Source organism: Pomacea canaliculata, linkage group LG7, assembly GCF_003073045.1.
Source record: "Pomacea canaliculata isolate SZHN2017 linkage group LG7, ASM307304v1, whole genome shotgun sequence".
Lineage (NCBI taxonomy): Eukaryota > Metazoa > Mollusca > Gastropoda > Architaenioglossa > Ampullariidae > Pomacea > Pomacea canaliculata.
In genome coordinates, this window is record NC_037596.1 from 7,441,665 (window position 1) to 7,459,494 (window position 17,830).

Sequence of the window (17,830 nt, forward strand, 5' to 3'; positions counted from 1 at the left end):
GATTTCTTTCTCCTTCAGTTCCCAGCATTCCTGCTGTGTGAATTACTCTACATCTAGAGGAGTGATGAAGGGGTGAACGGCGAAAAAAAGGTTAGCAAATAATATTTTGTATTCCTTTCTTTCGGAAATAATTCTCCGTGGTGTAGAGTTCCAGCATTTTAAAACTTTTAATTGTTATTCCTCTCTGAAACTTCGGTTCTTTCTTTCGCATCTCACCACGACACAAAGTCTCTGAACTGATTATGAAATATTCGACGGCTTTAAAGACAGACAATGAACTTTTTTACAGATTCGCTTTATTAAAAAATAATAATCATGGCAAGATTTGTAAGAAGCATGCTCCTAGCGCTGAAGAAAAAAAAAACGAGACATGATAACATGTGAGGGACAGAAAAACAAACAAACAACGTATGAATGACGGAAGGATAAACAATAGTGCTGATGAAGAATAAAAGACAAATACAGAAAATGCAAAGAGAAACCAAGCGACAAGGACTGAGAGGATCGTGATTTTACAAAAGGAAGAAAAGCAGGGAAGCAGCAATGAATCCCAGACTCCTGATGGAGGACGCAAATGTGATGTTGGACATTGATGTGACTTGGTGGACGAACGGATGAATCTGTTTCTTTTTCTCGAGTATAGAAGGGTTTCGTTTTATCTCGTGGAGTTTAAGTTTGTTTGACACCATCCAATCTTTAACTTCATTAATACAAACTTCTATGGTGCTGGTATCAGAGTGAGTGGAGCTGTACAGCTGCGTATCATCAGCAGATGATTGACGAGAAACCTTGTGAGACTGGGTGCAAGATGAAAGTGGCTTCATATACAGAATAAACAGAACTGAGACCTATTAATACGTACGAGAATAATGGGGAGGGAAACATTCTCCCAGACATCGGGGAACAGTATTTTGCACTGAGATTTACCATTTTATTAGAAAAAAGTATACCCTACTATCCCTTTACTCTTGCTTTCTTGAGAGACAAGCCAGGCAGCACATCACCATGTATAGAAAAACATTCAAACAAATGTGAGAGGTTGATTTTTTTAATCACCTGGACATAGCTCTCCAACTGCTGGTAGCTTTTACAACACAAAATAAAATAAAGAGCAATAAGGAAAAATAACATCAAAGTGCACTTGGTGCACTCGTGTCATCCATTAGAAGAAGTTCGATGGAGGCTTCTTATCTTTCTCTGGCCCCACCGTTTGGAATTTTTCTGTCCCTTTCTCCTGAAATCGTGTTTTAATTTAAACATTTTTTTTATATTTCGAGAGTTCTGCTAACTTCTTTTTCCTATTTGGAAATTTTCATTCGTTTCTTTTAATCTTTTAGCAAAGGCTTTATTTTATTTTTTTCTTATTTCGAGATTTCATTTTTATGAATTTTTGTTTTGTATTTCTGAAGCGTTACTTGCTTTATCTTCATTTTTCAAAATCTTTTTCTCTCTTCCGAAATCGTTATTCCATTCTGACGAGACTTCGATTTGTTATCAAGTGAGACAAGGCGGATAATTCTGTGACCCTCACCACCAGCATCTGTAGTGACCCGGCGCACGTTATTTCCCTTGATGAAATGTATCAGTGTGATTATTTGTCACACCAGAAACCTCTTGTATCAGAGAACGCCTGTAATGACATATCGATTTTGCTCTACAAATGTTTTTTGATTATAGATGACGGCTTGGTAGGGTTGTTATTTACTGACAGGGCAACAAACAAAAGTTCAAAGGTGACGATCAGAAGGACAAGAAGATGAAATTTTCCCTAGTAAAGTGTTTAGTAAAATATTGCAATCACAGTATTGGTAAACCGATCTAAAAAATGTTTTACTAGTAATTTGAAATCAGTAATGACATTGAACAGAGAGATACCTACCAAGTCCTTCAGAAAAAATCACAGAAACAAAAGTCCATGGTCGTGGTGTCAAACAGAAGACCACAATGTGGCGACAGCCAGTTGCTCTCAGGATTCAGGAAGAATGCAACGAGGACATCAAGCCAGGTGGAGAAGAATGAGATGTAGAAGAAAGTCATCTTCAACCAGTTAGCTCACCCTCCGATCACCCCCAATAATGATAACAGACCGTCGATCTAAATATCATTTGTTATTCAATCGTTTCATCAAGGCATCCAAGAAAAGAAATTAAAGCAGGACTAGAACATTACATTATGTAAAAAAAAGTGTTTACAAATCACTACCTGGATGCATGACCATTGTTGAAGTGAATGGTACTAATCACTGACCGCAAAGGAAGTGGCCGGATATGAAAACCGTTTGTCAACAAAAACTTCAATCTCATCTGTCCATTCAAAAAGGGAAAAAAGTCAGAAAACCACAAACAATCCAGCACACAGAGAAACTGTGGAAAGGAATGTACATCCTCAAGCTTATGATGATAATGAAACCAGAACAGATCGTAAGCCAATAACAAAATAAAGAGCTGCCCATTCAGGTTATTATGGATGTAGCAAGGTTCACTGTTCTTTATGAAGTTTAGATGTTTCAGGAAAGCTTTCCACATTAGAATGACGAATGTAAAACATTTGTTTTCTGTGTCCTGCTGCTTGACAATGTTTTGCAGGTGAAACTGATATTGTCTAACTGCTGGCTGGGGTGGGAATGTACAGACACCCTGTCTGTCTCTCGTGATGTGGGAGAGGTCGAGAAGACGGCCGAAGGTCCTCAAGTTGCACGTTCGGCATTTGATGTTGGCGATGAGTGTACAGTCAGGAGGCCGCCTGTTTACCTTCGAAATCCGACCCACAAGATGGCCTCAGGACAAGTTCACATTTTTTTGTCACGTTCCTGGAGAAGAGCCCGTATTCGCCAACACATCATCGACTTAATTTTTATGAACAATATTTTAAAATCCCTCATTTGGTCTCGAACGAATGCGCTGGACTGAAGAGTGAAACCCGAGTCCGAAGTCTTTGGCGAATTCTCGACATTACTCATGGCTGACTCAATTTGCGCGAGTGTCTTATGAACCGTTAAGTTGGGTCCAAGGCGTGCAAAATGTTGTTTTTACAATGGTGTCGCCAGCAGCAACAGCACCGACCTGAAAAATTGGAGTCCCTCGAGCTTGTCATTCGGAACGTCCTTGACCTTACGCTCTGCCCCGTAGGGGTGGGAGTCCCTGAGTGCATTTTTTCATAGCTTCTTTACGAAAATCTTTGAATATGACAGCAGCTTCAAATTATTGTTCCACGTATAATGAAAATAATGCATTAATTCGAAATTTTTTTTTTTAATTGCAATTCTCATTCAATGACGCAAGCTGAAGTACCTTTGACTTCATCAATTTTACATATAACATCCTTGATGGGTTACGATATCGTCTCGATCCCTAAATTGTTTCTCTGCATGTGGCGTAATAGAACCGTAGTTGCTGGCCTTTTGTGTAAAATATCAGCCCCCTGACGTCCTTCCATTATAAACTCATCAAGATTAAGGTTTTAGGAAATATTAGAGATGGAACATATGTTGCTGCCTCCTAGCAACTATTCGCAAAGTCTGAGCGTATGTAACATGGTATAGTCAAGGTGGTAAAAGGTTACGTGAACACAACGTGAAAACGCGGTGATGCGCTTACGTGAAAGCGCTCGTTGACGAGAACAACATTCAGACTGTAAACAACATCCTCAGACACCAGGGAAACAATGCAAACTGTAAATTTGAATGATTATTAAATTTTAAGGACAATTTTTTCCTGTCCAGGTTTTGTTTTCTTTTACCTGTGTGGCTTCGTGTATTAATTAATATGTCGGCTACTATTGAATTTTGACAGGGGCAGCAACAGGGAGAAGACGGATGTTTCTGTCTCCTTAAAGCTCCGAACCTGAGGGCAGAAGCCTACATGAAGACTTTCTACACAAGGGTCCGTATTGAGAAAGACTTTAACGTGTCTGTAAAACGCGTTTATCATTTCATGTCTTGAATAATTTTCGATGTTTATTCATTAGGTTCGGTGTTCGGTGATTTTTGAAATCTTGATTGAAAGTAAGGACACATGCTCAGACAAACACGAACTGTTCGTCACATTGGGTATTAGAATGTCTGATCTCTTCCTTTTTTCTCTTCCGCTGCATTAAATCTTTCTTATTCTCAGTAATTTTCTCCATCGAGACTGTCCATCTGTCGGCTGTGTTTGCTGGAACACACCAATAAAAGCAAGGGTGATAACCAGTGTCAACCGGAAACGACAATCAATACAACAGCGCTGGCTGTTCCCCCGTTTCCTCCTTCCCCCTCCTCCTGTGGTTGGTATGTCGATGGATGATGAATTGTGGTAATGCAGCTGTCGCCTGCGCTGCGCATTAACTAGGAGCCCGCTGGACCGCCATCTGTGCCGGAAGTGCGTCAGCACCAAGGAAGAGCAGGTCTCCATCAAGCGCTAAGTGGCCAGCTCTGCCTGGTCTCCCCGAGACAAGGGCCATCCAGCAAGCGCCGTGATGCCAAGAGACCTTTACTTTGTCTCCTTGATTAGCATGTGCCCTACTCCTTGCTAGGGACCGCTCCTTCTTTGTCACTCTTCTTTCTCTCTTGTCTGTTATTCTTTCCCTGTCTCTACTCTTCTCTCTGTCCGAGTGTCTCAGAATCTGCTATCTCCCTTGGCTTCCAGTCCCATCAATCCGAGGCCAACCTCAGCTCCACTACCATCCACCATCCACCCAATCTGATGCAGTTATGAGCTGCTCGGTCCTCCATGCCCTCAGCTAAACTCCCTAAACGCGATTAATGTTATTCGCGCGTCAAAGTGCCTGAGCAATAAACTTTTTTTTTCTCGTGGAGCCTGCAAAGGTCAAAAGACATTTGCATCTGTCTTCCCGAACGCAGACATTCGCATACATGCACGTGCATGCCTGAGAGGGTGCACGTGCTGCCGAATGCACGAGCGTTGGAAGGATTATATTACCCATGACGCACGCTGATGGCTTGATTCGATGTATAAAAAGGTTTGCGGATGATAAAGGAAACATATTACCACCGTAATGGCCTGTGGGTCCGGCATGTCGAGGTCTAATGGAGACATCCCTGGCTCCCTCTGTGGCTGTGCATGGCAATCTCGATTCTCCTTCCGCAGCTGGTTATAATCCACACATAGCTTGAAATCAGATTTTCATATTATTATTTTATTAAAAATGCACCTTGATTAAATGTGCCATTCCAGAAATTTATGGGTGTGAGTGAGATAATTGATGGAGAATACATTTTTAAGGAAACGAATTTCTGGGGATAACTAGAAATGCACGCGCAACCAGTTTTTCTTTCCTCCCACTTCTTATTATCTTCATTTCCTCTGTATCATCTTCATCTTCTCACCCTTTTAACGTTTCGTTTCACTTCCTGTTCCGTGGATTTTCTGAAAACCTCATCACATTGAATAATGGGTTTCTGGTGTATAAATGTTTGAGTATATTTTTCCCATTAATGTCGACACGACGAGCGAAGACTGAATAGTCAAAACATGCTATCAACGATTTTATATAAAATTCGGATTTGTATTTCCGCTGAATAAACAGCCGGCTGGATGTTAGATATTCCAAAATAATGTCGCAAATAATAAAAGTGAAAATTATTCCCTAGTCGACCATTTTCCATCTGAATACGCCGACATTAAAAGCAGGGTGAGGGTTGTCCATGCGCAAGAGATTAGCTTTCAACAGACTGGGGATTGCTCGGGAGGACTCGCTGGATGCGGAGGGAAGATGAGGACAGAAGATGCATGGTCATGGCCAGTCAGTCCGGCGGACTAATTTATTTATTTATCACTTTGGAAGATGTTTGCGTGCGCACACACAACACACAAACACAATTTAAACGTGTATTAAAATGTGATGAGAATCAAACCCATGATTTTACAAAACAAATCTTTTTAAAACAAATCTTTTTCAAATTTGAATTTGTTACATCGGCTTCGCTAAACAACGGAGCAGCCGTTACGATGTATAATTGCAGTTATCGCCAAGATGTCCGACTGGAGTCGCAAAAGGAAATTCTCGTCCGGTTGCCCGTAATGAGACGGAAGGCTGGAAGAAATGAGAGAAGAAGGTGCATGGTCAGGGCTAGTGGACCAATGAGCACAAGCGCTCAGGGATTCATTGCTGGAGGCTGAGTAATGCTCACGTCGCCAGTCAGTCCAGACGCGGCCAATCCGATGGCTGCCTCATCAGGACGAGGGACAAGACGAGGGACAAGACACTAACACGCGGTCGGGACACGCGTGACATTTGAGCTCGAGGACGGTAAAAGCACGTGAATGGGGAACAGCTAAACGAAGAAAGACAGGTGCTGGGGCTTGGGGGAGAGGGAGGATCGTCGGTTGGAAGAGTTCGATGAGATGAATTTGAACGACAGCGACCAGGGGAGGCAATGTAACCAGTCCAGATAACTCTTTTACAAGCTCGGCTTTTTTTTTGTTGCTGATGAGACAGGGAATATCAGAGACGGCTTTCAAGTCCAGATTGAAAGCAGGCCGTGTTTAATGGAGAAAAGGACCGGATGTCAAGCTTCCGAAGTGCTGTTAAGTCACATTATGTTGGTAAAATGCACTGACTATGTACTGGCAAGCAAGGTTCGACTTAGCCTGCTGATCACAGGTCTGAATTCCAGAACTGTAGCATCCAAAAGCATTGGTTTCATGACATCTACATACAATATGGCCAAACTGCACACACACACACACACACGCACTATCTCTCTCTTTCAGACACTCATGCAAGCTTCCACACACACACACAAATGCAGGCTATAAAGAATGTGACCAGATTATGATAGAATATGGAAAGGGCGAGGACACACAATTATGAGACAGATAGCGAGAGAACTACACACTAAAGGGAAATGTGGAGAGTCTGGCAGAGAGGGAGGTCCGCCATTTTTGTAAGTGCTTCTGGGGGAAGAAAGGCCGTAACATAATAATGGGCGTTTACTGCGCTCCAGACAAGCGGATGCTCCAGGCAGACTTGATTAAGTCCATCAAGTAATTTTATCTGTTGGCAGAAGACATCAAATGTCCATTTAGGATGAGATCACTTGTCGAGGCTTAAGATCCATCTCCTGGTCGTAACCAATTTTACTGCACTTCGACCAGTGTTTGCTGTCTTTATAGTGGTTTGGGACCAACTGTGAGCTGATGGTGCGTGTGTGTGTGTGTGTGTGTTCTCTATGTGTGTGAAGGTGTTGTAAAATGTATAATAATAGTAACAATAACAATAATCATAAGTTGATTTATTTATCCAGTAATCAAAGGCCGGCTCAAAGCGCTCCAGCATACCAAACCAAACAAAACCAAAACAAACAAATACACCAAATACACCAAACAAAACGAAAACAAACAAAACAAAACAAAGCAAAACAAAACAAAACAAACACTACTACTAATAATAATGGAAGTTGGTTTCAGAAGCAGGAGCTTATTCCTAGCTCCAGTAGTCTATCTACTCATGTGCAAAGTTCTGCCCTTTTAAAGTTTCTACAAAAGTATCTGGTTCCTAACTTTCTCAGACAGAAATATCGTTTCATCCACAGAACTCTTGTTGGGACATGACATTGTCATTGTAAGCTGAGCTTCCTGGAGATGGACACCGAGACCTTTCTGTTAGTGTGCACGAAGCTGTGAAAGCTCCACATCGACACTTTCTGGAGCATTGCACGGAAAGAATGCTGATGGACAGAGCTAAAATCTGAGCAATGGCAAGACAACACAGATGTGACAGTAGAAATAAAAGGAAGAAAAGTGGATCAGACACAAAAATCAATCTAGGAACATATCAAATGGCATAACAGATGCACAGATAAATATTTAACATAAAACTTTACACAGGTCAACAGGCTAAGATAAAGAGTGACAGATAGTAGTTCCCCTCGTACCAGTTAGGGATGAGACATCATTCTTTCCATTATTACTTTTTTATATTATTTTTATTTTATTTTTATTTTTATTATTAAAACATATCACACAGAGGGAGCATTACTACTTTGTTTTACTGAATTTCAATACAAACCAGGCAAATACTTCTCTGTCTCCCAGTGAAATTTAAGCACGACCAGTGTCGTGACTATTTAATGCCCTCGCACGCAATGACACCAAAGGTTGCAACGAAGTCTCCATGACGATGACATTCTCCCCATGACGATGACAATTCCCTGAGGGTCATTGCCGTGTTTTGACAACATTAAATCTCAATATCCTCGCAGTATTATGGGGGCACCGTCACGTGACTTGTCACATTCATTGCCTGGTGCACAATGGTCAGCTGCATACAAACATCGTGTGAAGCTGTCCTTTGTCCGGAGCAGCCCGCGAGAGATGCCAGCGTCTGGAACAATGAGAGCAGCCTGGCAAGACCATACTTTCCGAACTTTCGAGCAAGGAGATGAGAATTTTCGCAACAGTGTGTAACACAGTCTCAGGGATAAATACCATAGCTCCCTCAAATTTTGTAGAAGAAAGCTAACAGGTAAAATTTGGTCCAGAAGATGACACTAACAATAACTTAGCTCACGCCATTTAATTGAATTTGAAAACATTGTTTGACAGCTCATCCATGATTAAAATACATGAAGCAATATCACTGGTTTCAATAAATAAATAAAAATAAAAGGTTCGTTGCAAGTTTCGAGCACTTCCCAACACTGTGAACTGTTTCACAGCATCAATGGCTCAACATCTCCCTCCAGATGTGTAGATGAAGCATCACACTCCTCCTACTCGGAAACAGAGCTGCCACAGTTCTATGCAGCAACATCCAATACTCTCTTATCAAGACAGCTTTCTGCTTCAAAATTTATTTACAAGAAAAAGCGACTCAGTGAGGAAACTCACCCAGGAACTCAGTGTAAGCCAGCGAACTTATCTAACAAGCGGCAAATTAGTTTTATCAGCCAACAAGCTCGCTTTATCTTCTAACAAGCATGCACACCCAGCATGATCACCTTCTGTCTCCAGACACACATACAGCTATGGAATCAGAAATAAACAATTTTTACGACGAAGAAAATACCACCGGTTCGTTGAGTGTGTGGGGTAATGGTCACGTGACTGATTTTATCGCCCGACATTTTGGGGCGAGATAATCGTGGAGATGATAAGGGCGAGTGTCTAAGTTTCCTTCCTTCCACGTGTTTACAGACAAACAAGAATATGTTTGGCACTAGTGTGTTGTTGTGTACATTTTTATGGACTTCACATTTTTTTGCATTGATTCACATCAGAGCGTGGTCACATCAGAACTACTCGGTAGTAACTCTCCACAAATGTTTCCAAATATTCAGGTTCGATTCAGAGCATACGAGAAACCATTGAACTCTGCTCACGTGCTTTGACTGTAACTACTCTACTATTGAAATTAAGCATTCTGTCTGTATTTAATCATGGTTTTTGACATACCTCACTCTCTCTTATGTTCATTCATCAAAACTATGACTATGTTACACAGTAGAAATATATTCAACTTTTTCAAAAGCATCACAACACTTTTTATCCAGCGTTGATCGTTATATTAATCTTGAGTTTCAAAGACTAATGTTTATTCAATGTGCCGAGCTTGTGAATTATAAAAAAAATCGTAGAAGGAAATACTTTTTGTGACTGCAGTAGAAAGCTATTTACGTGGAGCATCCTCCATCCCTGGACCCAGACGGCCTTTCAAGCACCGAGAAACACTTCCTGTTTCCGTCAGAAAGGTCGCAAGATGTGCCTACTCCAATTTTTCCAGAAGGAGTGGCTGACATGTCAAAGATGCCAGAGCCTGGCTTGTTCAGTTTCCACTTCAAAGTTTCCAAAGAAGAGAACAAGAAGTTCTTTCGGAAGATGGGTGGAGTGCGGAATGTCACATCGAAGAAGTAGAATAGTGTCTTACTTATTGGATATGGGTGAACGATTGAAAAAAAAAAACAACAGAGACTGGGGAGAAGTAGGATGAGCTTAAAGTTGTAATGATTGAAGAAAGGTTTGAAAAGTGATCGACGAGCAACCTAAAGTTCTCAGGAAGGAGCCACTCAGTATGGATTAGAAAAAGATCAATCAAGAGCATTTGAACACAAAGGTCTCAGGAAGGGGTCACTCAGCATCTGTGGATGGACGTATCCATGGATGTCTGCATGCTGACATCGTGACAGACGCCAGGGTTTTACTTTTGTTGTATTTGGTATCGAGCTGGTAGGAGTCAGAGTTTAACCTTTTTTCTTGTTTTAATCTCTTGATTTTTTCCTTTCCACTTCATTTTCTTCTGCTATGGAGCGAGAGGAGCACCAGATCCCACTTTTTTCTTGTCTTTTTTTTTTTAATTTGTCGAGCTCTTCCCCGTTACGTAAACCTGAGAGGGTTCACATCTTTATCGACAAGAATTCAGCTGCGACACCAACCAGATTGATGATGATTATGAAGCTAGAATTTCAAGTCCTTCAAAGATCTTAGGGATTGGAGAGTGGGGTGGAGACCGAGCGAGAGTAGTGGGTGGGGTGGCGAGATTGCTTGCACCCGTTAACATTCTCTTGGGGTTGTTTTTTTCCTCGGAAACCACTGCCACTTGATCATCTGTCATCGGAAGGTTCTATCTCCCCGCCACCACCACCACCAGCACCACCAGCACCACCACGCATGTCAGTTTTGCTGATGACGAGGTTGCAGACGTTGCACAATCAGCGTGCAACATGGAGTGCTTCCAAGACGAGGCTCGTCACCGTTTCTACTCCGATTACTTCCTTCCGTTTCCACTCCTTCACTCATTTTTTTTTCTTATATCGCTGCCACGCAGGCAAAAACGCGATTGAACAAAATGTCGATCGAATTAGGATAATGACCATCAAGTTACTAGCAGTTAAATATTGCATGTTAGGGTAGGTTTGTGAAGAAGGAGGGTGGATGAAGGGTAGGATGATAGGAGATGGTGGGTGAGGTGGGGTTGGAGAGGGGAGGCTAATGAAGGATTTAGCCGATCCGCTTGACCCGAAATTCTGGAACGTCGCCTTCCTGAGACATCAAAAGAACACCGGAAGTAAAATTTCCCTTCTCGATCCGGTGACCGGGTGTGACGTCACAGTGCTTAGAAGAGGGTGGAGAGGAGGGATGGGAAGCGGTGTCACGTGGTAGTCACATATCGTGATGACTGGCAGTGACTTGATTCCACAAACTCAAGCAAGTGATGGTCGTCCTCTTCACAACGTCACATCAACGGCAAACAACGAAAGAAGATAACGACAACAACGAGGAAGATAATGACGGTGATGATTATCCCAACAGCTCCACTCATAACGGGATAAAAAAAATCAAATGTCGTCCTCTAATTATTATTGGTCGTGTTAGAGGTCGCACTTTTTTAGGACCATTTTTTTTTCGAGGGTGATGCTCATCTCTTCTTTGTTGCCTTACGTTCCCAACGACTGCAGGGAAGATGGGGAATAGGAGGAGACCACAGACAGGAACATCAGACCTGCCATGGCAACAGACCCACAGGCTGCTGGAATCGCCAGTGGCTAGCCGGCCAATTAGATTCCAACGGCTAAAAAAAAATGGTGGACTGATATAAAGAGTTCGGTTAAAACAAGCGGTCGATGGTTCCGAGTGCAGCAAGAACACACCACAGCTTGACAGACAAGAAAGAAAGGCTGAGAGAATAAAGGAGACGGCAGACAAACTAAATAAATAAGTAGCCTCAGATAACTCCTGAAATCCAAGAATGTGAAACTAGCCGACATCTTTTATCACCTCCATAATAACATTGTAGTTTCTATACAAGGGTTACGGTTACATCCACTCTCTCTCTCAGACCCAAGTTTGTTTGTTTTTTTTTTTTTTTGTTGTTTTTTTTTACACAAACTCTCTTGTTCAAATAAGGAAACTTACAGCAACTAGTTTACACGCATATCTGTCACGAGTGCACACGCACGCACACACACACACAGGGCCAAGTCCGTTCTCAGACGGTATGATGGATGGGTTCTGTTGATGATTCAGTTAGAGGAAACATTAATGGAAGAGTTCTAGCTGCAGGAAGTTATCGGCGAAAACATGCTGTGAATGCATCACTGTCAGGATGAACAATGAATAATCACAGACGTGGTGAGGTCATCTTTCTACATCTTCTTGGCCTTGTCCGAGCGTGTGACAGTCCACGACGACGACTGGCGAGATGTTAACTCCTGTAACAGGCTGCCTCTCTTTGAGTGAACTAAACATGATATGGAAGAGAGGAAACATGAACCTGGCATAGGCATCTCTGTATTCCACAGACAAAGTATCTGTGCACACACACACAGAGACACACACAGAGAATGCATATAGACATCAAACTCACTGACATACATGCTGAAGCATAAATGCAAACAAGAACGCAGACCACGTGCTGTAAGATCGTGAAGCAGATCACACACAAACAAAGACTAATTAGAAGGAGGTGTTAAGGTCTGGACAAAGAGATGAAGTAATATTCAAACACGCATACACGCACACGAGCGCGCGCGCGCACACACACACACCTGTGTTGACCGTTGGCGTCTCGTTTCTAATTGTGATGCTGGTGACGTGACACGTTCTCCCATGAAAAAGCTTTCACATGCAGACAGTCTGAATTGCTGATTGGGAGAAACCTTAATAATATCAAAAAAACAAAACACGGATCACAACGCACGCACTGACAGTCGCCATAAAGGGAGGCGACCCAGAGCGTGACGCAAGCAATGGAGGAGGACCCGGGGACAAATCCACAGCGAACAGGTTAAAGATGGTTCTCTCTGCTGTGTACTCTTGAGATTGAGGCCAGGACTTCGTTATCTCGGGAGACACGGAGATTCACAAAGAGAGGCTATCCAAACAACAGGAAGTGGGGAACCGGACTGCGTGACGTCCAAGTGTGGGAAGTGGTTGTGTCCCTTGGGTCAACGTTGACCAGTTAGTCTGAATGACGCTAAGCTACCCTCCCCCTCTCTCTCTCTCCGCTTCTTTTCTCTGTCATTACTGCTACAAACTGACCATTTGTATGCTACTGTATGCAGGACACATGCCAAGTTCTTACTGTGATGTACAAAGCTTTGTACACTAAAATACTTTTATACAGTTTAGCGACAATAATAGATATTTAGTTCAGGGCAAACCAACATGGTTAATTGTTTTATAGAGATAAAATTTAATGTTTTTGTTGTCTATTTAAAAAAAAAACTCTTTTCAGTTTATTTTTCTCACATGGAAATAAATAAAGTTCTAGTCCAATTCACATACAACTAAAAATTCTGTTTATGTACAAACATTTCTGTAACATCCAAGCGCAAGAAATGTTGAACATTATGTACAGTGTATGTATTGTCTTCATGAATAAAACTCCAGTAACGATAAGGAAGAAAAAAAGAGAATTATTATTATTATCCTGAGAATCACAAGGAGAAACACTTATCTTAAAAGTAAAGACCGACAAAGGAGTAGTGTATTTCATCACACACGTGCTCTTTCATGAAATATTTCTAATCGGGTAAGTCTCGTTTGGTATGCCTCTAGTGATTCCATGATATAAATATATAAATCGGAAAAAAAGCCACACATCTTTTAGAAATTAGGAATAGGGTGCTGAAGATTTAAGTCGGAGACAAGTTTTATTTTGGGAAAGCAGTGCACATTTTCTCTTCCTCGCTGATTTACCGCATCCATCTCCGTTAAGAGGACAGACAACGCTACCTGGCGAAGCATGGATATCGAACCGGCCAGCATGCACTTCTCCTGGTGGCTATGCCGTGCTCTAACTACTCGGCTATCTGCTAACCATATCTGTGACTATGGCAGGTTTGAGACCTCGATGCAACTTTTCTATCTTTCCAGTTTTTTGTGCCTCGATAACATAAATATGTCTTTGATTTCACACACACACACACACACTCACATACACACAGACAAACTATTCAATCGCCTCTTTAGGTCTATATTCACACCCTCCGGGAAAGAAAACTTTGGTAAACCTAAAGTTTTTCATGCATTGCGCAATCCCGATGAAGCATTCCTCATCGCTAAGCAAGTAATCAGGTACGTGTATCAGTCTTACCTTGACTTCAACCTGCTTCACACAGGCAGTGAGGCCTTCCCCGAGCTGCTGCCAGGTCTGTTTGAAAAAACCTTGAGCGCAGGTGTACTAGTGCCAGTCGGGCTGGATGAGAAAGCCAGGAAATCTGCAAGGCGCGAGAGTTCGCGAGGTGTTGCACGGAGAGTACTTCTAACTTCAGTTGGTTTTTTTCCTCAGGTGAGAAAGTTCTTTTGCGTTCCAGTGAGGTTGCGTTCCAAGATCGCGGTGTTTCGCCTGCTGGCAGACTGCTGATGAGTCAGGTAAATGACCTGGACTAGTGTGTCACCGAAGTGGACGGCGCGAGGAAGTAGAAGAACTGCACGGCGCGAGGACGTAGATGAACTGCACGGCGCGAGGACGTAGTCGCAGCCTCTGGACGCGCGTGGCTTGCGGCAAGTTGTCGGTCCACACTGTGCAGCCCGAGTCTAGATGCCTGTGAGTTTTTATACCCCTCCTCAGCCCCACCACATCACACACACACACATCCAACCCTGATTTCCACCCGCACGTGCGCGCTTGATAAGGCGCAGCCTCCGTGATTCGATCTCAAGGATGCTCTTGGCAGCACGCGAAGCCGACGCGCACGCGCAAATGCGCTTTAGCTGTGCGGTGGCTAAAACCTGAGTTTTCAATTTGCGCGCGAGCGGGAGGGAGAGTCATCGGGCTCGAGCATCTTGGGCCGTGTGCACGGAGAGCCGCTAAGCCGCTGGCTGGCTAAAAGTTAGCTGTCAGCTAAGACTTTCTTAAAGCTCTGAAGGTGAGTGCTAAAAGCTGGCCTTCCAGCTAGGTCTAGCGACACAACGTGCACTCGGACCCAAACATTTTTTTTTTTTCTCTCTGCTCAAGCTCAAAGATCGGTAAATACTTTTAAGACCTAAGCTGAGTAGTAAGCCGAGGGATTTTTTTTTCCCTTGTTCTTTGCCGTGTTACACATTTCTCTGAGATACACATACAAGTCTCGGAACACAACACATTTTCATAGTTATTACATGAAATATTGACTCGATATTTCTTTTCTTGAATGCAAGTAATAATTGTCGTTACAGTATGTTTGATATTCAGCCGGCTAAGGCAGCTTTATATAGTTTGTTAAAAACATTAATTACTTGTGAACAACTATAACTACTAAGAGTATAGGAAGACAAGCTACTAGCAGCACTATCAGACAGTAGCTTGACAATTGTCATAGCTTGGGAACGACTATAGCCACTAGCAGCAAAGAAGAAAACAGCTGTGGGTTTGATAGGTTTTTAATAGCTTGTAAACATCTTTAGCTACCAGCAGTGCAATAGAAAACAAGAGCAGGGTACTCGAATAAGAGAGTTGCCAAAATTCTCCTGCTTCCATCTACTCTGCCAAAATGTCTCCCATTAACAATAATGGTCGTAGGCTTTGCTCAACAAGAGGAGAGAGAGAGACAGTAGGAGAGAGAGAGAGCAAGGAGAGACAGAGTGAAAGAGGGCGAGAGAGACGGAGAGAGGAGAAGAGAGAAGAAATGCTGTGTGAAACGCCTCCCAGCTTTTCAGTGATATTAATCAGCTCCAAACATTTACGATTTCTGCTACTAGTGTCAGCAGTTAAAACTTTGGCCGAATGAAAGATCTCGTAAGTCTGTTGTCCGCTGTAAATAAGGCGATTTCCTTGAAAATTAAAATTATTAAATAAATAAATGAAACTATAACGAGTACTCTTTCAAAGAAGGTGGCAGTGCGTGAGCTCGAACTCACGGTTGAAATACTGAAAGAAGACGGGATTGAGGTATCTGCTTACAGTCACATAAGACTCTGGATATGTCAGAATGATGGAATGCAGAAATTCTTGGTTTCCGGTCAACTCGAGGATGTACATTCAGAGATTGTGGCTTTTTGGAATGGCAGTGTCGTGTTAGTATACCTGTGAGTCTATATATCTACATGTTTGTCTTGTGAAAATTCAGTTTCTTAAAGTTTTTTTTGTGTGAGAATTCTCAGACTTTCCTCCGATGTAAATTACAAATGAGTAGATCACCTCAGGCTTTAGAGATCATGTGACATTGATCGTAAAAAAGGGGGTGATTGTTGCCCTTATCCTCCCAGATGAGTTTCAGATGAGATTTAAAGGTTTTGAGTCATTGATCCTGCTGGTGGTGGTGGGCAGGAGAGGTGTGTGTTGGAGGGACAAGGCTTGAGAGGTGATTGGTGCTGCTTGCTTGCTGGTCTCATGGCGGCTCGGAGTTCTCGAGGACAAAATCAATTCTGCAGATTCGAAATTTGAGGCGAACCCTCCATCATGCGCCTGCAAGTATTTCAGAGAAAGCTCAGTCCTGTAGAACACAGGCAACATACACATGACTCAGAGTGCGAAACACGTATTTGTGTAAAACACGAACATATTTCCACACTTACAATAAAAAAATACTTTAATAACATAAATACCTACACACATAAAACACATATGTATCACTCTCTCACTCACACACACACACTGACAGAGAGAATGAAGATGATTTGTGAATGGAAGACTTCGCCCCAAAGTTATGATGAAATGAGAAGATGTTAGCTATTGTCTTTATGATGAAGTGCACAAAGACAGCGCTGTCGACAAGTTCAAACGAAGGCTGATTGCGAATCTCGACAACCGACAGACAACCCGTCGAGATGCTGAAAGTTTTCAAATCCTTTTTATGCGCGCGCTCCCAGATTCTGCACCAAGACTCACCGACGCTCACCTCCACTTTCGCTCCCTTCAACTGAGAGCTTAAACGTCCTATGGGGTACAAATTTATTTTTAAAAACGAGATAATACTTCCAAAAATCTGGGTGAATACCTGTCTTTCCGTTTTCGAGATACACACTTACAACTATCGCGATGCACAAAAGGTCAAGACTTACTTGTACGTGTGTACACCCACTCACCTAATTGACATATGTTCCCAGTTTCCTTTGATGATTGAAACCCTGACAGCATAAATATATTCTGTAAATCCTAATCTTTCTGATGATCTCTTTCTGTGCAAGATAATATTTGCACCCTACTACGCTTTTAAATGACTTTACGATGAACACATTATAATTTTCTTCCCATGAATATTCTCCTCATCAGATCAATGTATTAATTTTACTGGGAAACCCCCGAAAATGCAAGCAGGCATAACAATTTGTCCCAGTTCTAAAACGCGAAAACTGAGAGGTTTACCAAAGGAAGGGAGGTAACAAGTACGAACTTGTCGTTTAAAAGTGCTTATCTCCCTTTTTCTAAGGTGTGTTTTGCATTGAAAAGGTTGTATTATGTATTTATTCTATTTCATTAATTACGCACTTACATTCGGTTAAATTGCTACAGACACTTAATTTACACTCATGTTTGTTGTTCTATTCGTTCTGTGCACCAAGGTAGTTAGGAAGAAACAAATGAAGTGTCTGTCATTTTTTCTTCTTTCCCTTTCATTGACTTGGTCATAATGGTGTGTGTTTGTGTGGGGGGGGGGGAATGGAGTAGCAACGATCAAAAGCTATTCATGTCGAAGTCCGAAGTGCCAGGATAAAAAAAAAAAAATTAATAATTACAATATCCGTCATCGACGAGCAGATAACTCAAGCCATCACTGTAGTAGTGTCCCTTTGACCAAGCGAGGACATGGTCACATGTGTATTGTCACGAAAGCAATAGCGTCTACAGAGAATATTATAATAAACCATATTAACAGTGTTTTAGTCTCTCTTGGAGCAAAGCTAAAAAAGTCGTCACTGCTCAGAACAGCTTTCTTTCCCCTAAAAGAATGCTGGGGGTCGACAGACGC

General features: G+C 42.2%; 1 protein-coding gene across 2 annotated transcripts in view; it reads right to left on the reverse strand.

The window, feature by feature from the left end:
• LOC112568001 overlaps positions 1-14,563 on the reverse strand; it is a 30,060-nt gene extending 15,497 nt beyond the window's left edge. Inside the window, exon 1 of one of the 2 annotated variants that reach the window (XM_025244983.1) lies at positions 14,035-14,563. The gene's annotated coding sequence lies outside the window, so the exon portion shown is untranslated. The remainder of the gene's footprint in view (positions 1-14,034) is intronic. The other variant, XM_025244982.1, reaches the window with a different exon arrangement.
• Between the last annotated feature and the right edge of the window lie 3,267 nt (positions 14,564-17,830).